The sequence below is a fragment of the Bubalus bubalis genome, chromosome X (assembly GCF_019923935.1).
Source record: "Bubalus bubalis isolate 160015118507 breed Murrah chromosome X, NDDB_SH_1, whole genome shotgun sequence".
Lineage (NCBI taxonomy): Eukaryota > Metazoa > Chordata > Mammalia > Artiodactyla > Bovidae > Bubalus > Bubalus bubalis.
This window is the reverse complement of record NC_059181.1, coordinates 65,021,077-65,043,821: the sequence shown is the minus strand read 5'-3', so window position 1 is coordinate 65,043,821 and position 22,745 is coordinate 65,021,077.

Sequence of the window (22,745 nt, the reverse complement as noted above, 5' to 3'; positions counted from 1 at the left end):
AAATATCAGTTAGGTCTAACTTGTCCATTGTATCATTCAAAGCTTGTGTTTCCTTGCTAATTTTCTGTTTGGTTATCTATCCATAGGTGTGAGTGGGGTATTAAAGTCCCCCACTATTATTGTGTTACTGTTAATTTCCCCGTTCATACTTGTTAGCATTTGTCTTATGTATCGAGGTGCTCCTATAATTGTTATATCTTCATCTTGGGTTAATCCTTTGATCATTATGTAGTGTCCTTCTTTGTCTCTTATCATGGTCTTTACTTCAAAGTCTATTTAATCTGATATGAGTATTGCTACTCCTGCTTTCTTTTGGTCTCCATTTGCATGAAGCACCTTTTCCAGCCCCTCACTTTCAGTCTGTATGTGTCCCTAGGTTTGAGGTGGGTCTGTTGTAGCCAGCATATATATGGGTTTTGTTTTTGTATCCATTTGGCCAGTGTTTGTCTTTTGGTTGGAGCATTTAGCACATTTACATTGAAGATAATTATTGATAAATATGATTCTGCTACCACTTACTTTGTTGTTTTGGGTTTGCTTTTATAAACCTTTTCTGTTTTTCCTGTCTAAAGAAGATCCTGTAGCATTTGTTGGAGAGTTGGTTTGGTGGTGCTGAATTCTCTCAGCATTTGCTTGTCTATAAAGCTTTTGATTAATTGAATCTGAATGAGATCCTTGCTGGGTAGAGTAATCTTGGCTGTAGGTTTTTCTTTTTCATCACTTTAAGTATGTCCTGCCAGTCCCTTATGGCCTGAAGAGTTTCTATTGAAAGATCAGCTTTTATCCTTCTGGGGATCCTTTTGCGTGTTATTTGTTGCTTTTCCCTTGCAGTTTTTAATATTTGCTCTTTGTGTTTAATTTTTGTTAGTTTGATTAATATGTGTCTTGGGGTGTTTTGCCTTGGGATTATCCTGTTTGGAACTCTGTGGATTTCTTGGACTTGGATGGCTATTTCCTTCCCCATTTTAGGGAAGTTTTCAACTATTACCTCCTCAAATATTTTCTCATGCCCTTTCTTTTCATCTTCTTCTGGGAAACCTATGATTCGAATGTTGGGGCATTTAGCATTGTCCCAGAGGTCTCTGAGGTTTCCTCATTTCTTTTAATTGTTTTTTCTTTCTTTCTTTCTCTACTTCATTTATTTCCACCATTCTGTCTTCCATTTCACTTATCCTATCTTCTGCCTCAGTTTATTCTACTGTTGGTTCCCTCCAGAGTGCTTTTAATCTCAGTCATCACATTGTTCATTATTGATTGACTCTTCTTTATTTCTTCTAGGTCTTTGTTAAACATTTCTTGCATCTTCTCAATCTTTGTCCCTGGTCTATTTATCTGTAATTCTATTTTGTTTTCAAGATTTTGGATCACTAATATCATTACTCTGAATTCTTTTTCAGGTTGACTTCATATCTCCTCTTTTGTTTGGTTTGGTGGGTTTTAATCATGTTCCTTCTTTGGCATTGCCTTTCTTTGGGATTGGAATGAAAACTGACCTTTTCCAGTCCTGTGGCCACTGCTGAGTTTTCCAAATTTGCTGGCATATTGAGTGCAGCACTTTCACAGCATCATCTTTCAGGATTTGGAATAGCTCAACTGGAATTCCATCACCTCCACTAGTTTTGTTCGTAGTGATGCTTTCTAAGGCCCACTTGACTTCACATTCCAGGGTGTCTGGCTCTAGGTGAGTGATCACTCCATCGTGATTATCTGGGTTGTGAAGATCTTTTGTGTACAGTTCTTCTGTGTATTCTTGCCACCTCTTCTTAATATCTTCTGCTCCTGTTAGGTCCATAGCATTTCTGTCCTTTATCGAGCCCATCTTTGCATGAAATGTTCCCTTGGTATCTCTAATTTTCTTGAAGAGATCTCTAGTCTTTCCCATTCTGTTATTTTCCTCTTTCTTTGCATTGATCGCTGAGGAAGGCTTTCTTATCTCTTGCTATTCTTTGGAACTCTGCATTCAGATGTTTATATCTTTCCTTTTCTCCTTTGGTTTTCGCTTCTCTTCTTTTCACAGCTATTTGTAAGGCCTCCCCAGACAACTATTTTGCTTTTTTACATTTCTTTTCCATGGGGATGGTCTTGATCACTGTCTCCTCTACAATATCATGAACCTCTATCCATAGTGCATCAGGCACTCTATCTATCAGATCTAGACCCTTAAATCTATTTCTCACTTCCACTGTATAATCATAAGGGATTTGATTTAGGTCATACCTAAATGGTCTAGTTGTTTTCCCTACTTTCTTCAATTTAAGTCTGAATTTGGCAAAAGGAGTTCATGATCTGAGCCACAGTCAGCTCCTGGTCATGTTTTTGTTGACTGTATAGAGCTTTTCCATCTTTGGCTACAAAGAATATAATCAATCTGATTTTGGTGTTGACCATCTGGTGATGTCCATGTATAGAGTCTTCTCTTGTGTTGTTGGAAGAGGGTGTTTGCTATGACCAGTGCATTTTCTTAGCAAAACTCTATTAGTCTTTGCCCTGCTTCATTCGGTATTCCAAGGCCAAATTTGCCTGTTACTCCAGGTGTTTCTTGACATCCTACTTTTGCATTCCAGTCCCCTATAATGAAAAGGACATCTTTTTTGGGTATTAGTTCTAAAAGTTTTTGTAGGTCTTCATAGAACCATTCAACTGTATCACAAGCTAGTAAAGTAATGCTCAAAATTCTCCAAGCCAGGCTTCAGCAATACGTGAACTGTGAACTTCCAGATGCTCAAGCTGGATTTAGAAAAGGCAGAGGAACCAGAGACCAAATTGCCAACATCCGCTGGATCATGGAAAAAGCAAGAGAGTTCCAGAAAAACATCTATTTCTACTTTATTGACTATGCCAAAGCCTTTGACTGTGTGGATCACAATAAACTGTTGAAAATTCTGAAAGAGATGGGAATACCAGACCATCTGACCTGCCTCTTGAGAAATTTGTATGCAGGTCAGGAAGCAACAGTTAAAACTGGCCATGGAACAACAGACTGGTTCCAAATAGGAAAAGGAGTACGTCAAGGCTGTGTATTGTCACCCTGCTTATTTAACTTACCTGCAGAGTACATCATGAGAAACGCTGGGCTGGAAGAAACACAAGCTGGAATCAAGATTGCTGGGAGAAATATCAATAACCTCAGATATGCAGATGACACCACCCTTATGGCAGAAAGTGAAGAGGAACTAAAAAGCCTCTTGATGAAAGTGAAAGAGGAGAGTGAAAATGTTGGCTTAAACTCAACATTCAGAAAACAAAGATCATGGCATCTGGTCCCATCACTTCATGGGAAATAGATGGGGAAACAGTGGAAACAGTGTCAGACTTTACTTTTTTGGGGCTCCAAAATCACTGCAGATGGTGATTGCAGCCATGAAATTAAAAGACGCTTACTCCTTGGAAGGAAAGTTATGACCAACCTAGATAGCATATTCAAAAGCAGAGACATTACTTTGCCAACAAAGTTTTGTCTAGTCAAGGCTATGGTTTTTCCAGTGGTCATGTATGGATGTGAGATTTGGACTGTGAAGAAAGCTGAGTGCCGAAGAATTGATGCTTTTGAACTGTGGTGTTGGAGAAGACTCTTGAGAGTCCCTTGGACTGCTAAAGCTGAAACTCTAGTACTTTGGCCACCTCATGGGAAGAGTTGACTCATTGGAAAAGACTCTGATGCTGGGAGGGATTGGGGGCAGGAGGAGAAGGGGACGACAGAGGATGAGATGGCTGAATGGCATCACTGACTTGATGGACGTGAGTCTGAGTGAACTCTGGGAGTTGGTGATGGACAGGGAGGCCTGGCATGCTGAGATTCATGGGGTCGCAAAGAGTCGGACACGACTGAGCGACTGAACTGAACTGAACTGAATCATGTTCCTTCACCTGCTGAGTATTTCTCTTTTGTTTAGATTGCTGTGTTTGGGGTACCCTTTCTTCAGGCTGGAATTTCATGGTTCTCTTAACTGTGGAGTCTGCTCCCTGTGGGTGGGGTTGTACCAGTGGCTTGGCAACATTTCCTGGTTGGAGGAACTAGTGTCTGTGTTCTGGTGGGTGGAGCTGGATCTGTTTTTTCTGAAGTGCAATTAATTATTCAGTAGTGGGTTTTGGGGTGTCTATGGGTTTGGCATGGCTTTGGGCAGTCTGTCTTTTAATGTTCAGTGTTCTGTTCCTGTTTTGCTGGAGAATTAGTGCAGTGTGTCTTTCACTGGAATTTCTTGGTTCTTGGGTGAAGCTTTGTTTCAGTGTGGGGACTTTTGGGTGAGCTCTTGTCTACTAATATTCCCTGGAGTCAGGAGTTCTCTGATGTTCTAAAGTTCTAGAGTTAAGCCTCCTGCCTCTGGGTGTTGGTCCTTCTCTTATAGTAGCCTCAAGACTTCTCCATCCAGAGGGGTGGTCCTAAGATGGCAGAGGAATAGGATGGGGAGACCACTTTCTCCCCCACAAATTCATTGAAAGAACATTTGAACGCTGAGTAAATTCCACAAAACTACATCTGAATGCTGGCAGAGGACATCAGGCACCCAGAAAGGCAGGCTATTGTCTTCTAAAGGAGGTAGGAAAAAATATAAAAGATAAAAAGAGAGACAAAAGAGGTAGGGATGGAGATTCATCCCGGGAAGGGAGTCTTAAAAAGAAAGAAGTTTCCAAACACCAGGAAACACTCTCACTGGCGAGTCTGTGGCGAGCCTTGGAACCTCAGAGGGCAACATAACCGGGAGGAAAAATAAATAAATAATTAAAACCCACAGATTGCGTGCCTAATGGCAACTCCCAGTGGAGAAGCAGGGCAGACGCTCCATCCACCACTAGCAAGCGGGGGCTGGACACGGAGGCGTGGGCTGCATTGCCTAGGGTAAGGACGGGCCCAAATGCCCCAAGGGCAATCTGAGGGAACTAATTTGAGATAGCAACCCAGACTGTGGGATAGCTATCTTGCGAAAAGCCCTAACCTAAGACAGCACTGGCTTCTCTGGTAGCTCAGATGATAAAGCGTCTGAATACAATGCAGGAGACCCGGGTTCAATCCCTGGCTCGGGAAGATCCCCTGGAGAAGGAAATGGCAACCTATTACAGTATTCTTGCCTGGAGAGTTCCATGGACCAAGGAGCCTGGTAAGCTACAGTCCATGGGGTTGCAAAGAGTCGGACATGACTGAGTGACTTCACTTCACTTCACTTCAAGACACTGCTAGGCCAGCTCACAGAACAAAGGACTGAGCAGAGCTAGCTGGCTGTGGACCAGCCCATCCCCCACTGGAGACAGGCAGGCAAGGGCAGCCAGAACCAGAAGGGGGCAATCGTGGCCCCAGAGAGGCATCCTCTACCAAACTGCAAGCAAACTTCGTTGCTAACCAAGACTTCATGGGATTCTGGATGGTCGACATCTGCCGGGAGGGTTGCAGCCAGAGATCAGCTCCCCGGAAGAGACACACAGCACACCTGAGAAGGCACACCAGTTGTACACCCAGAAAACTGATCGGCAGGGACAGGGGAGGCGATAAGTTGCAGCCCCCACCTGGAGACGACCACGCTCTCCAAGCACCTGGTCACCTGAGCTGCTCAGACCTGGGAAGGGCGCAAAACGTAGGCCCAACCAAGTCTGCACCTCTGTGGAGTACCCAAGAACCTGAACCTGAGTGTCTTAGACCTGGGAAGTGCATACAACTCAGGGAACACCTTAGAGAGTTCCCGGCAAAGCAACCTAGAGCCTAAGCAGTGTAGACTGGGAAAGCACACACGCCATGAGCAGGGGCAAACCTAGTGTGGCCAAGACACTGTGAGCATATGTCAGTGTTATTTGTTTGCAGTGTTCCTCCCTCCCCACAGCACGACTGAACAAGTGAGCCTAAAAAAGTGACCAACACCGCCCCCTTGTGTCAGGGCGGAAATTAGACACGGAAGAGAAGAACAAACAGAAGAAGATAAAACAGAGGGAAGTGCCTTGGAAGTGACAGGTGCAATAGATTAAAACCCTGCAGTTAGCACCGACTACATAGGAAGGGGCCTATAGATCTTGAGAAGTATAAGCCAGATCAAGGAACTATCTGAAAATGAACGGACCCCACACTGTCCACAACAACACCAGAGAAAGTCCTAGATATATTTTTACTAATATCATTTTTTAAATTAAAAATTTTTTTAATTTTTAAGTCCTCTATTACTCCTTTAATTTTCATTTTTATAACCTACTATAACTTTGCAAAAAAAAGACCCTATTATTTAAAGCAAACTTCATATATATACATTTTATAATTTTTGTGACTTTGTTTCTTTCTTTAATATTGTATTTTTGAGAATCCAACATCTACTCTGGATTTTTAATCTTTGCTTTTTGGTATTTGTTATAAATTTTGTACCTGTAAGAACCCAATCTTCAGTACCCATTTTTACTTGGGAGCAAGATTACTGGCTTGACTGATCTCTCCCCCTTTGGACTCTCCTTTTTCTCCACCAGGTCGCCTCTATCTCCTCCCTTCCCCTTCTCTTCTCTACCCAACTCTATGAATCTCTGTGCATTCTGGGCTGTGGAGAACATTCAGGGAACTGATTACTGGCTGGATCTGTCTCTCTCTTTTTGATGCCCCCTTTTATCCTCCTGGCCACCTCTTTCTCCTTCCTCCCTCTTCTCTTCTCTGTGTAACACCATGAACATCTCAGAGGGATCCAGACTGTGGAGAGCACATAGGGAAGTGATTACTGGCTAGCTTGCTCTTGCCACTTTTGATTCCCCCTCTTCTTCTCCTGGTCACCTCTATTTCCCTCCTCCCTCTTCTCTTCTCCATGTAACTCTGTGAACCTCTATGGGTGTCCCTCACTGTGGAGAAACTTTTAATCATTAACCTAGATATTTTATCATTGGTGCTGTATCGATGGAGAAGTCTTGAGGCGTACTGTAAGAATAAGACTGAAAACCAGAGGCAGGAGGCTTAAGTCCAAAGCTGGAGAACACCAGAGAACTTCTGACTCCAGGGAACATTCATCGACAGGAGCTCATCAACGCTTCCATACCTACACTGAAACTGCCCCACCCAAGGGCCAACAAGTTCCAGAGAAAGACATACCATGAAAATTCTCCAGCAACACAAGAACATAGCCCTGAACTTCAATATACAGGCTGCCCAAAGTCACACCAAACCCACTGACATCTCAAAACTTATTACTGGACACTCCATTGCACTCCAGAGAGAAGAAATCCAGCTCCACCCACCAGACATTGACACGAGCTTCCCTAACCAGGAAACCTTGACAAGCCACCCGTCCAACCCCACCCACAGTGAGGAGCCTCCACAATAAAGAAGAACCACAAACTGTCAGAATACAGAAAGGCCACCCCAAACATAGCAATATAAACAAGATGAAAAGGCAGAGAAATACCCAGCAGGTAATGGAACAGGATAAATGCCCACCAAATCAAACAAAAGAGAAAGAGATATGAAATCTATCTGATAAAGAATTCCAAGTAATTATAGTGAAAATGATCCAAAATCTTGAAAACAAAATGGAGTTACAGATAAATAGCCTGGAGACAAGGATTGAGATGATGCAAGAAAGGTTTAACAAGGAACTAGAAGAAATAAAAAAAGAGTCAATCAATAATGAGTAATGCAATAAATGAGATAAAAAAACACTCTGGAGGGAACTGACAGTAGAATAACGGAAGCAGAAGATAGGATAAGTGAGGTAGAAGATAGAATGGTAGAAATAAATGAAACAGAGAGGAAAAAAGAAAAACGAATTAAAAGAAACGAGGACAACCTCAGAGACCTCTGGGAAAATGTTAAACGCCCAACATTCAAATCATGGGAGTCCCAGAAGAAGAAGATAAACAGAAAGACCAGGAGAAAATACTTGAGATAATAGTTGAGAACTTCCCTAAAATGGGGAAGGAAATAATCACCCAAGTCCAAGAAACCCAGAGAGTCCCAAACAGGACAAACCCAAGGCAAAATGCCACAAGACACATATTAATCCAATTAACAAAGATCAAACACAAAAAACAAATATTAAAAGCAACAAGGGAAAAACAACAAATAACACACACGGGGATTCCCATAAGGATAACAGCTGATCTTTCAATAGAAACTCTTCAGGCCAGAAGGGAATGGCAGGACATACTTAATTTGATGAAAGAGAAAAACCTACAGCCCAGATTACTGTACCCAGCAAGGATCTCATTCAAATATGAAGGAGAAATCAAAAGCTTTATAGACAAGCAAAAGCTGAGATAATTCAGCACCACCAAACCAGCTCTCCAACAAATGCTAAAGGATCTTCTTTATACAGGAAGTACAGAAAGGGTGTATCAACTTGAACCCCAAACAACAAAGTAAATGGCAACGGGATCATACTTATCAATAATACCTTTAAATGTAAATGGGTTGAATGCCCCTACCAAAAGACAAAGACTGGCTGAATGGGTACAAAAACAAGACCCCTATATATGTTGTCTACAAGAGACCCACCTCGAAACAAGGGACACATACACACTGAAAGTTAAAGGCTGGAAAAAGTTATTTCACACAAATGGAGACCAAAAAAAAGCAGAAGTAGCAATACACATATCAGATAAAATAGACTTTTAAATAAAGGCTGTGAAAAGAAACAAAGAAGGACACTACATAATGATCAAAGGATCAACCCAAGAAGAAGATATAACAATTATAAACATATATGCACCCAACATAGGAGCACTACAATATTTAAGGCAAATGCTAACAAGTATGAAAGAGGAAATTAACAATAACACAATAATAGTGGGAGACTTTAATACCCCACTCACACCTATGGATAGATCAACTAAACAGAAAATTAACAAGGAAACACAAACTTTAAATGACACAATGGACCAGTTAGACCTAATTGATATCTATAGGACATTTCACCACAAAACAATGAATTTCACCTTTTTCTCAAGCGCACATGGAACCTTCTCCAGGATAGATCACATCCTGGACCATAAATCTAGCCTTGGTAAATTCAAAAAAATTGAAATCATTCCAAGCACCTTTTCTGACCACAATGCAGTAAGATTAGATGTCAATTACAGGGGGAAAAATCTATTAAAAATTCCAACATATGGAGGCTAAACAACACACTTCTGAATAATCAACAAAGCACAGAAGAAATAAAAAAAGAAATCAAAATATGCATACAAATGAATGAACACGAAAACACAACAACCCCAAATCTGTGGAACACTGTGAAAGCAGTGCTAAGGGGAAGGTTCATAGCAATACAGGCTTACCTCAAGAAACAAGAAAAAAGTCAAATAAATAACCTAACTTGACACCTAAAGCATCTTGAAGAGGAAGAAATTATGAACCCCAGGGTTAGTAGAAGGAAAGAAATCTTGAAATTAGGGCAGAAATAAATGCAAAAGAAACAAAAGAGACCATAGCAAAAATCAACAAAGCCAAAAGCTGGTTCTTTGAGAAGATAAATAACATTGACTAACCATTAGCCAGACTCATCAAGAAACAAAGGGAGAAGAATCAAATCAACAAAATTAGAAATGAAAATGGAGAGATCACAACAGACAACACAGAAATACAAAGGATCATAAGAGACTACTATCAGCAACTATATGCAAATAAAATGGACAACGTGGAAGAAATGGACAAATTCTTAGAAAAGTACAACTTTCCAAAACTGGACCAAGAAGAAATAGAAAATTTTAACAAACCCATCACAAGCACGGAAATTGAAACTGTAATCAGAAATCTTCCAGCAAACAAAAGCCCATGACCAAATGGCTTCACAGTGAAATCTACCAAAAATTTAGAGAAGAACTAACACCTATCCTACTCAAACTCTTCCAGAAAATTACAGAGGAAGGTAAACTTCCAAACTCATTCTATGAGGCCACCATCACCCTAATACCAAAACCTGACAAAGATGCCACAAAAAAAGAAACTACAGGCCAATATCACTGATGAACATATATGCAAAAATCCTTAACAAAATTCTAGCAAACAGACCAACAACATATTAAAAAGGTCATACATCATGACCAAGTGGGTTTTATCTTAGGGATGCAAGGATTCTTCAATATCAATCAATGTAATACACCACATTAACAAATTGAAAAATAAAACCATATGATAATCTCAATAGATACAGAGAAAGCCTTTGACAAAATTCAACATCCATTTATGATAAAAAAAAAAAAACCCTCCAAAACAGGAATAGAAGGAACATACCTCAACATAATAAAAGCTATATATAACAAACCCTCAGCAAACATTATCCTCAATGGTGAAAAATTGAAAGCATTTTCGTTAAAGTCAGGAACAAGACAGGGTGCCCACTCTCACCACTACTATTCAACATAGTTTTGGAAGTTTTGGCCACAGCAATGAGAGCAGAAAAAGAAATAAACGGAATCCGGATTGGAAAAGAAGTAAAACTCTCACTGCAGATGACATGATACTTTACATAGAAACTCCAAAAGACTCCACCAGAAAATTACTAGAGCTAATCAATGAATATACTAAAGTTGCAGGATATAAAATCAATCATAGAAATTCCTTGCATTTCTTATACACTAATAATGAGAAAATAGAAAGAGAAATTAAGGAAACAATTCCATTCACCATTGCAAAGAAAAGAATAAAATACTTAGGAATATATCTACCTAAAGAAACAAGGGCAGGAATCCCTTAGAAGAAATGGAGTAACCATCATGGTCAACAAAGAGTCCGAAATGCAGTACTTGAATGCAATCTCAAAAACTACAGAATGATCTCTGTTCGTTTCCAAGGCAAACCATTCAATATCACAGTAATCCAAGTCTATGCCTCAACCAATAATGCTGAAGAAGCTGAAGTTGAATGGTTCTATGAAGACCTACAAGACCTTTTAGAACTAATACCCAAAAAAGATGTCCTCTTCATTATAGGGGACTGGAATGCAAAAGTAGGATGTCAAGAAAAACCTGGGGTACAGGCAAATTTGGCCTTGGAATATGGAATGAAGCAGGGCAAAGGCTAATAGAGTTTTCCCAAGAGAATGCACTGGTCATAGCAAACGCCCTCTCCCAACAACACAAGAGAAGACTACACATGGACATCACTAGATGGTCAACACCAAAATCAGATTGACTATATTCTTTGCAGCCAAAAATGGAGAAGCTCTATACAGTCAGCAAAAACAAGACCAGGAGCTGACTGTGGCTCAGACCATGAACTCCTTATTGCCAAATTCAGACTTAAATTGAAGAAAGTAGGGAAAACCACTAGACCATTCAGGTATGACTGAAATCAATTTCCTAATGATTATACAGTGGAAGTGAGAAATAGATTTAAGGGACTAGATCTGATAGATAGAGTGCCTGATGAACTGTGGACGGAGCTTTGTGACACTGTAGAGGAGACAGGGATCAAGACCATCCCCATGGAAAAGAAATGTAAAAAAGCAAAATGGCTGTCTGGGGAGGCCTTACAAATAGTTGTGAAAAGAAAAGAAGCAAAAAGCAAAGGAGAAAAGGAAAGATATAAGCATCTGAATGCAGAGTTCCAAAGAATAGCAAGGAGAAATAAGAAAGCCTTCCTCAGAGATCAGTGCAAAGAAATAGAGGAAATAATAAATTGGGAAAGACTAGAGATCTCTTCAAGAAAATTAGAGATACCAAGGGAACATTTCATGCAAAGATGGGCTTGATAAAGGACAGAAATGGTATGGACCTAAGAGAAGCAGAAGATATTAAGAAGAGGTGGCAAGAATACACAGAAAAACTGTACAAAAAAGATTTTCATGACCAAGACAATCATGATGGTGTGATCACTCACCTAGAGCCAGATATCCTGGAATGTGAAGTCAAGTGGGCCTTAGAAAGCATCACTATGAACAAAGCTAGTGAAGGTGATGGAATTCCAGTTGAGCTATTTCAAATCCTGGAAGATGATGCTGCGAAAGTGCTGCACTCAATATGCCAGCAAATTTGGAAAACTCAGCAGTGGCCACAGGACTGGAAAAGGTCAGTTTTCATTCCAATCCCAAAGAAAGGCAATGCCAAAGAATGCTCAAACTACCACACAATTGCACTCATTTCACATGCTAGTAAAGTAATGCTCAAAATTCTCCAAGCCAGGCTTCAGCAATATGTGAACCATGAACTTCCAGATGTTCAAGCTGGTTTTAGAAAAGGGAGAGGAACCAGAGGTCAAATTGCCATCATCCACTGGATCATCAAAGAAGCAAGAGAGTTCCAGAGAAACATCTATTTCTGCTTTATGGACTATACCAAATCTTTTGACTGTGTGGATCACAAGAAACTATGGAAAATTCTGAAAGAGATGGGAATACCAGACCACCTGATCTGCCTCTTGAGAAACCTGTATGCAGGTCAGGAAGCAACAGTTAGAACTGGACACGGAACAACAGACTGGTTCCAAATAGGAAAAGGAGTACGTCAAGGCTGTATATTGTCACCCTGTTTATTTAACTTATCTGCAGAGGATATCATGAGAAACGCTGGGCTGGAAGAAGCACAGGCTGGAATCAAGATTGCCAGGAGAAATATCAATAACCTCAGATATGCAGATGACACCACCCTTATGGCAGAAAGTGAAGAGGAACTAAAAAGCCTCTTGAGGAAAGTGAAAGAGGAGAGTGAAAAGGTTGGCTTAAAGCTCAAAATGAAGATCATGGCATCTGGTCCCTTCACTTCATGGGAACTAGATGGGGAAACAGTGGAAACAGTGTCAGACTTTATTTTGGGGGGCTCCAAAATCACTGCAGATGGTGACTACAGCCATGAAATTAAAAGACGCTTACTCCTTGGAAGGAAAGTTATGACCAACGTAGATAGCATATTCAAAACCAGGGACATTTCTTTACCAACAAAGATTCGTCTAGTCAAGGCTATGGTTTTTCCAGTGATCATGTATGGATGTGAGAGTTGGACTATAAAGAAAGCTGAGTGCCGAAGAATTGATGCTTTTGAACTGTGGTGTTGGAGAAGACTCTTGAGAGTCCCTTGGACTGCAAGGAGATCCAACCAGTCCATCCTAAAGGAGATCAGTCCTGGGTGTTCTTTGGAAGGACTGATGCTAAAGCTGAAACTCCAATACTTTGGCCACCTCAAGCAAAAAGTTGACTCATTGCAAAAGACTCTGGTGCTGGGATGGATTGGGGGCAGGAGGAGAAGGGGACGACAGAGGATGAGATGACTGGATGGCATCACCGACTCGATGGACATGAGTTTGAGTGAACTCCGGGAGTTGGTCATGGACAGGGAGGCCTGGCTTGCTGCGGTTCACAGGGTCACAAAGAGTCAGACAAGACTGAGCGACAGAACTGAAAGAAACAAAAGACCTATATATAGAAAACTATAAAACACTGGTGAAAGAAATCAAAGAGGACACAAATAGATTGAGAAATATACCATGTTCATGGATTGGAAGAATCAACATAGTGAAAATCAGTATACTGCCCAAAGCAATCTATAGTTCAGTTCAATCCCTATCAAGCTACCAATGGTATTTTTCACAGAACTAGAACAAATAATTTCTCAATTTGTATGGAAATACATAAAAACCTCGAATAGCCAAAGCAATCTTGAGAAAGAAGTATGGAAATGGAGGAATCAACCTGCCTGACTTCAGGCTCCACTACAAAGCCACAGTCATCAAGAGAGTATGGTATTGGCACAAAGACAGAAATATAGATTAATGGAACAAAATATAAAGCCCAGAGATAAATCCATGCACCTATGGATGCCTTATCTTTGACAAAGGAGGCAAGAATATACAATGCAGAAAAGATAATCTCTTTAACAAGTGATGCTGGGAAAATTGGTCAACCACTTGTAAAAGAATGAAACTAGAACACTTTGTAATACCACACACAAAAATAAACTCAAAATGGATTAAAGATCTAAATGTAAGACCAGAAACTATAAAACTTCTAGAGGGAACATCGGCAAAACATTCTCCGACATAAATCACAGCAGGATCCTCTTTGACTCACCTCCCAGAATATTGGAAATAAAAGCAAAAATGAACAAATGGGACCTAATTAAAATTAAAAGCTTCTGTACAACAAAGGAAACTGTAAGCAAGGTGAAAAGACAGCCTTCAGAATGGGAGAAAATAATAGCAAATGAAGCAACGGACAAAGAATTAATCTCAAAAATATAAAAGCACCTCCTGCAGCTCAATTCCAGAAAAATAAAAGACCCAATCAAAAAGTGGGCCAAAGAACTGAAGAGACATTTCTCCAGAGAAGACATAGAGATGGATAACAAACACATAAAAAGATGCTCAACATCACTCATTATCAGAGAAATGCAAATCAAATCCACAATGAGGTACCATTTCATGCCAGCCAGAATGGCTGTGATCCAAAAGCCTACAAGCAATAAATTGCTGGAGAGGGTGTGGAGAAAAGGGAACATTCTTACACTGTTGGTGGGAATGCAAACTAGTACAGCCACTATGGAGAACAGTGTGGAGATTCCTTAAAAAACTGGAAAGAGAACTGCCATATGACCCAGGAATCCCACTGCTGGCCCTACACACTGAGGAAACCAGAATTGAAAGAGACACGTGTACCCCAATGTTCATCACAGCACTGTTTATAATAGCCAGGACATGGAAGCAACCTAGATGTCCATCAGCAGATGAATGAATAAGATAGCTGTGGTACATATACATAATGGAATATTACTCAGCCATTAAAAAGAATACATTTGAATCAGTTCTAATGAGGTGGATGAAACTGGAGCCTATTATACACAGTGAAGTAAGCCAGAAGGAAAAACACCAATACTGTATACTAATGCATATATATGGAATTTAGAAAGATGGTAACAATAACCCTGTATGCGAGACAGCAAAAGAGACACAGATGTATAGAACAGTCTTTTGGACTCAGTGGGAGAGGTTGAGGGCAGGATGAGTGGGAGAATGGCATTGAAACATGTAAAATACCATATGTGAAACGAATCGCCAGTCCAGGTTCGAGGCATGATACATGGTGCTCAGGGCTGGTGCACTGGGATGACCCAGAAGGATGAAATGGGGAGGGAGGTGGGAGGGGCCTTCAGAATGGGGAACACATGTACACCCGTGGCAGATTCATGTCAATGTATGGCCAAACCAATACAATATTGTAAAATAATTAATCTCCAGTTTAAATAAATTTATATTTTTTTAAAAAAAGACTTCCCCATCCATATAGCACAGAATATAAAACCCTTAAGTTAATGGTGAAACAATTCTCCACAGCCAGGAACACCCAGAGAGATTCACAGAGTTATATAGTGAAGAGAAGAGAGAGGAGGCAGATGACCAGGCAGAGAAAATGGAGAGTCAAATTGGGAGAGAGCAATCAAGGCAGTAATCAAATCCCTAAGTGAAAATGGATACTGAAGATTAGATTCTTAAAGGTACAAAATTGATAGCAAATATAAAAAAGCAAAGATTAAAAACCTAGACTAGAAGTTAGACTCTCAAAAATACAATATAATAAATACAAAACAAATCAATGACAAAAAATTTAAAAAATATATACAGAATTTGTTTTTAAAGAAATACTTTTTTTTTTGAAAGGTTATCATAGGCTATAAGAATGAAAGTTAAAGGAGTAATAAAGAACTAAAATTTTTAAAAGAATTGAAAAGTGGTAATAGTAAAAATATATCTAGGAATATCTCTGGAGCTGTTGTGGGCAGTGTGGAGTCAGTTCAGTATCAGATAGTCCCTTGTTCTGTCTTGTACTTGTTCTCAAGGTCTATAGTTGCCTCTCAAGTGCACAGTGTCAACATTAACTTCAGGGTTTTAATCTGTTAAAACAGACACTTCTGGTGCAGTTCCCCTTTCTTTTTTATTTTGGCTTCCTCTGTCTGCAAGTCTCTTCAGTGTCTAATTTCCGCCCTGACTCAAGGAGACAAATTTAGGCTCGTTTGTTCAGTTGTGCTGTATGGAGGGAGGGACACTTCAAACAAATACCACTGGCATGTGTGAGGAGTGCTTGCAGTGGATGGACCACACTGAGTTTGCCACAGCCCAAGGTGGTGTGTACTTCCTGGGTTCACACTGCTCAGGCTCCATGGCTCTCTGCAAGGGCCCTATCCCAAGTGGACCCTGAGTTTCATGCAGTTCCCGGATCTAAGCTGCTCAGGTTCTTGGGTGCTCTACAAGGGCAAAGACCTGGCTTTGCATTTTGTGCCCTTCCCAGGTCCGAGAAGCTCAGGCGACCAGGTGCTTGGTGAGCATACTGTCGCAGGTGGGCTGTGTGTCTTATGCGCCTCTCCAGTCCCAGCTGCTCGGTTTCCTGTTTGCATCACAAGGGCACAGTCCCAGGTGTGCCATATGTCTCCTCTGGGGAGCACATCTCAGACTGTGACACTTACGGCAGATGTGAAATATCCAGGATCCCAGGAAGATGTGGTTAGCAACTGGGAGCCAGCTCACAGTTTGGTGGAAAATGCAGTCTCTGTGGCCAAGATTGCAGCAGCCCTTTGCCTTGTGACTCTGGCTGTCACACATTTGTTTCTCTGCCTCCAGGGAGGGGAGGCCTTCTTGCTCTCCTTTGGTATTCGCTCAATCCTTGGTTCTGTGAGCACTCCAGGGATCACTGTGTGGAGTTAGAGCTTTTCGATGGAAAGGTCTGTTTGTTTTTTTGTCCCTCTGGCGATCCCACAGTTTGGGTTGATATCTCACATTAGCTCCCTCAGATTGTCCTCAGGGCATTCAGGCCTGGTCCTTACCCTAAGAACCAACAATCCAGCATGTGCCTCCCTGCACAGCCCCCACTCACTGCTGGTGGGTGTGAGCATCTGTGCCACTTCTCTGCTAGTAGTTGCAGTTAGGCACATGTTCTGTGGGGTGTTTCTTTTCCTCCTGGTTATGTTGCCCTCTGAGATTCCAAAACTCTCCACAGACATGCCAGTGAGAGGGTTTCTTATTGTGTGGAAACTTCTCCTCCTTCATGACTCCCTCCCCAGGACAGCTCTCCATCCTTAAAACTTTGTCTCTGTTTTTGTCTTTTATATTTTGTCCTACCTCCTTTTAAAGAGATTGGGCTGCCTTTCTGGCTGCCTTTCTGGCTGTCTGGTATCCTCTGCCAGCCTTTGGAAGTTGTCCTGTGGAAGTTGCTCAATATCCAAATGACCTTTTGATGAATTTGTAGGGGAGAAAGTGGTCTCCCCTTCCTATTCCTCTGCCATCTTGGGACCACCTCTGCAATGCTATTCTTTACAACATCGGATTTTACTTTCATTACCAGACACATCCATAACTAAACACCATTTCCAGAGTTTCCTTCAAACTAGGCTTCAGCAATACTTGCATTGAGAACTTCCAGCAAGCTGGGTTTAGAAAAGGCAGGGGAACCAGAGATCAAATTGCCAATATTTGCTTAATTATAGAGAAGGCAAGGTTTGATGCCTGGGTCAGGAAGATCCTGTGGAGAAGGAATTGGTAACCCACTCCAGTATTCTTGCCTGGAAAATGCTATTGACAGAGGAGAACAGCAGGCTACAGTCCATGGGGTCACAAAGGGTTGGACATGACTTATCAACTAAACAACAGCAAAAGGTTCCCTCTATGCCCACTTTCTGTAGTTTTTTTTTTTTTTAATCATAAATGGATGCAAATTTTGTTGAAGGCTTTTTCTGTATCTATTTAGGATTTTTTCCTTCACATTTGTTAATATGGTGTATCACGTTGATTTATTTATGTATATTGAAGAATCCTTTCAAAACTGGGATAAATCCCACTTGATCATGTGTATGATCCTTTTAATGTGTTGTTGGATTCTGTTTGCTAGTATTCTGTTGAGGATTTTGGCATCTATATTCACCAGTGTAGTCTTCTTTTTTGTAATATCTTTGTCTGGTTTTGGTATCTGGGTGATGGTGACCTCATAGAATGTGTTTGGAAGTGTTCCTCCTTCTGCAAGTTTTTGAAAGGATTTGAGAAGAATAAGTGTTAGCTCTTCAGTAAATGTTTGATATAATGTGCCTGTGAAGCCATCTGGCCTGGGACTTCTCTTTGTTGAAAAATTTTAAATCACAGTTTCAATTTCAGTGTTTGTGGTTGGCCTATTCATATTTTCTATTTCTTCCTTGTGTAATCTTACAAGTTTTTAAGAATTTGTCCATTTCTTCCAGGTTGTCCATTTATTGGCATATAGTAGTTTATGGTAGTTTTTTATGATCCTCTGTATTTCTGTGGTGCTAACTGTAACTTCTTTCATTTTTAATTTTATTAATTTGAGTCCTCTCCCTATTTTTCTTGATGACTCTAGCTAATGGTTTATCAATTTTGTTTATCTTCTCAAACAACCAGTTTTTATTGATCAGGTTTCATTGATCTTTACTATTGTTTTAATTTTTTTATCGTTCATTTTTGCTCTGATCTTTATTTCTTTCCTTTTATTAACTTTGGGTTTTGTTTGTTCTTCTTTCTCTAGTTGCTTTAGGTGTAAGGTTGGGTTGTTTACTGGCATTTATCTTGTTTCTTGAGGTAAGATTGTATGCTTATAAACTTCCCTCTTAGAACTGCTTTTGCTGCATACCATAGGTTTTGGTTCATTTGATTTTGATTGGCATTTTTTCTAGGTGTTTTTTATTTCCTCTTTGATTTCTTCAGTGATCTCTTGGTTATTTAATAGCATGCTGTTAAGCCTCCATGGAAAAACTAGAGATCTCTTCAAGAAAATTAGAGACACCAAGGAAACATTTCATGCAAAGATGGGCACAGTAAAACACAGAAACGGTACGGACCTAACAGAAGCAGAAGATATTAAGAAGAGGTGGAAAGAATACACAGAAGAACTATACAGAAAAGATCTTCATGACTCAGGTAACCACGATGGTGTGATCACTCACCTAGAGCCAGACATCCTGGAATGTGAAGTCAAGTAGGCCTTACAAAGCATCACTACAAAAAAAACTAGTGGAGGTGATTTCTAGTCTTTCCAATCCCAAAAAAAGGCAGTGCCAAAGAATGTTCAAACTACCACCAATTGCACTAATCTCACACACTAGCAAAGTAGTGCTCAAAATCACCCAAGCCATGCTTCAACAGTACGCGAACGATGAACTTCCAGATGTTCAAGCTGGATTTAGAAAAGGCAGAGGAACCAGAGATCAAATTGCCAACATCCACTGGATCATCGAAAAAGCAAGAGAGTTCCAGAAAAACATCTACTTTTGCTTTATTGACTACGCCAAAGCCTTTGACTGTGTGGATCAAAACAAATTGTGGAAAATTCTTAAAGAGATGGGGATACCAGACCACCTTACCTGCCTCCTGAGAAATCTGTATGCAGGTCAAGAAGCAACAGTTAGAACTGGACATGGAACAACAGACTGGTTCCAAATTGGGAAAGGAATACGTCAAGGCTGTATATTGTCACCCTGCTTACTTAACTTATATGCAGAGTACATCATGTGAAATGCCAGGCTGGATGAAGCACAAGTTAGCTGGAATCAAGATTGCCGGGAGAAATATCAATAACCTCAGATATTCAGATTACACCACCCTCATGGCAGAAAGAGAAGAACTAAAGAGCCTCTTGATGAAACTGAAAGAGGAGAGTGGAAAAGTTGGCTTAAAACTCAACATTCAGAAAACTAAGATCATGGCATCTGGTCCCGTCACTTCATGGCAAATAGATGGGGAAACAATGGAAACAGTGAGAGACTTTCTTTTTTGGGGGGCTCCAAAATCACTGCAGATGGTTACTGTAGCCATGAAATTAAATGACACTTACTCCTTGGAAGAAAAACTATGACCAACCTAGATAACATATTAAAAAGCAGAGACATTACTTTGCTGACAAAAGTCCACCTAGTCAAAGCTATGGTTTTTCTAGTAGTCATGTATGGATGTGAGAGTTGGACTATAAAGAAAGCTGAGTGCTGAAGAATTGATGCTTTTGAACTGTGGTCTTAGAGAAGACTCTTGAGAGTCCCTTGGACTGCAAGATCAAACCACTCAATCCTAAAGGAAATCAGTCCTGAATATTCATTGGAAAGTCTGATGCTGAAGCTGAAACTCCAATACTTAGGCCACCTGATGCGAAGAACTGACTCACTGGTTAAGACCCTCATGCTGGGAAAGATTGAAGGCAGGAGAAGGGGATGACAGAGGATGAGATAGTTGGATGGCATCACCAACTCGATGGACATGAGTTTGATTAAGCTCCAGGAGTTGGTGATGGACGGGGAAGCTTGTCGTGCTGCAATCCATGAGGTCACAAAGAGACAAGACTGAGTGACTGAACTGAACTGAAGCCTCCATGTGGGTTTTGTTTTTTACAGTTGTTTTTTTTTATTTTTTCCTGTAAGTGAGTTCTAATGTCATAGTGTTGTGTTTGGAAAAGATGCCTGATACAATTTCAGTTTTCTTAAATTTACTAACACGTGATTTGTATCCCAAGATGTGCTCTGTCCTGTAGAATGTTCTGCCTCCATTTAAGAAGAACGTGTATTTTGCCATTTTAGGGTAGTAGCTTAGTCATTTAGTCATGTCTGAATTTTTGCAGCCCTATGGACTGTAGCTTTCCAGGCTCTTCTGTTCATGGGATTCTCCAGGCAAGAATATTGGAGTGGGTTGCCATTTTCTTCTCCAGGGGATGTTCCCAACCCAGGTGATTAAAAACAGGTCACCTGCATTTCTGGAAGATTCTTTACCATATGAGACACTAGAGAGAGTGGGTTTTGTGTGGGATGTCCTATAAATTTCAATTAAGTCCATCTGGTCTAGTGTGTAATTTAAGACTTGTGTTTCCCTATTAATTTTCTGTCTGGATGACCTATCAATTCGTGTAAGTGAGGTGTTGAAATCCCCCATTACTATTGTGTTACTATTGATTTCCACTTTCATGGGTGTTAGCATTTGCCATGTGTTTTGATGTGCTCCTGTGTTGGGTGTGTATATGTTTATAATTGTGATGTCTTCTTCTTAGGCTGATCCTGTGATGTTTATGTAGTGTCCTTCCCTGTTTCTTGTAATAATATTTATTTTAAAGTCTATCTTGTCAAATGAGTATTGGTGTTCCAGCCTTCTTTTAATTTCCATTTGCCTGGAGTATCTTTTTCCATCCCCTCACTTTAAGCCTGAATGTACCCCAAGGTTTGAAGTGGGTCTTTTTTAGACAGCATGTATATGGTTCTTGTTTTTGTATCCATTCAGCCAGCCTTTAGGTTGGAGCATTTAATCAGTTTACATTTAAGGTAATTACTGATATGTATGCTCCTATTGCCATTTTCTTAACTGTTTTGGGTTTGTTTTTGTAGGTCATTTTTTTTTCTTTTGTATTTCCTGCCTAGAGAAGTTCCTTTATCATTTTTTGTAAAGCTGATTTGGTGATGCTGAATTGTCTTATCTTTTATTTGTCAGTGAAACTTCTGTTTTCTCTGTCAAATCTAAATGAGAGCCTCGAATCAAGATTATTCTTGGTTATAGTTTTTTCCTTTCATCACTTCAAATAAATCATGCCATTCCCTTCTGGCCCTCTCAGTTTCTACTGAAAAATTAGCTGATTACCTTATGGGAATTCCCTTGTATGTTATTCGTTAGTTTTCCCTTACTGTTTCTTTCAAACATTTTATGTATTTAATTTTGGTTACTTCAATTAATATATGTCTCAGCATGTTTCTCCTTGCGTTTATCCTGGATGGTACCCTCCAATCCTCCTGGACTTGGATGATTATTTCCTTTTCTGTGTTAGGGAAATTTTGAACTATAATCTCCATTTCTTTTTGTTCTTTTTTCTTTATTCTCTCTGGAGCAGTTATTTCCAGTATACTTTATTTCAGCTCACTTATCCATTCTCCTGCCTCAGTTATTCTGCTATTGTTTCCTTCTAGAGTATTTTTAATTTTAGTTATTTTTTTGTTCATCACTGTTTGTTCTTTAGTCCTAATTTGTTGTTGTTTAGTCCGTAGGTTGTGTCTGATTCTTTGTGACCCCATGGACTACAGCACATCAGCCTTCCCTGACCTTCACTATCTCCAGGAGTTTGTTCAAACGTATGTCCATTTAGTCAGTGATGCTATCTAACCATCTCATCCTCTGCTATCCCTTTCTCCTTATGCCTTCAATCTTTCCAAGTATCAGGTTCTTTTCCAATGAGTCAGCTCTTCACATCAGGTTACATCCTTGTTAAACATTCCTTGTATTTTTTCCAGTCTATTTCTGATATTTTGGGTCATCTTTGCTATCATTACTCTGAAATTTTTTCAGGTAGATTGAAGAGGTCTATTGCTTCTTCATTCATTTGTTCTTGTGGGGTTTTACCTTGTTCCTTCATCTGCAACATAGTTCTCTGTGTTCTCATTTTGTTTAATTTACTGTGTTTGAAATCTCTTTTCTGTGGGCTGCAGAGTCATTGTTCTTCTTGCTTTTGGTATCTGCCCCTAGTAGTTGAGTTTGGTCCAGTGGCTTGGGTAGGCTTCCTGGTAGGGGGGACTCAAGCCTGCATTCTGGTGGGCTGGTCTGAATCTTGCCCCTCTGATGGACAGGGCTGCATCAGGTGGTATGTTCTGGGGTGTCTTTGAGATTATTGTGACTTTGGGCAACCTGTCTGCTAATGAGTGGGTTTGTGTTCCTGTCTTTCTAGTTGTTTGCCATGAGGTGTGCAACACTGGAGTTTGCTAGCCATTGAGTGGAGCCATGTCTTAATATTGAGATGGAGACCTTTGGGAGAGCTCTTGCTGATTAGTATTTCCTGAGGCTGGGAGCTCTCTGACAGTCCAGTATCCTGGACTTGGCTGTCCTACCTCAGAGACTGAGACCTGACCCTTGC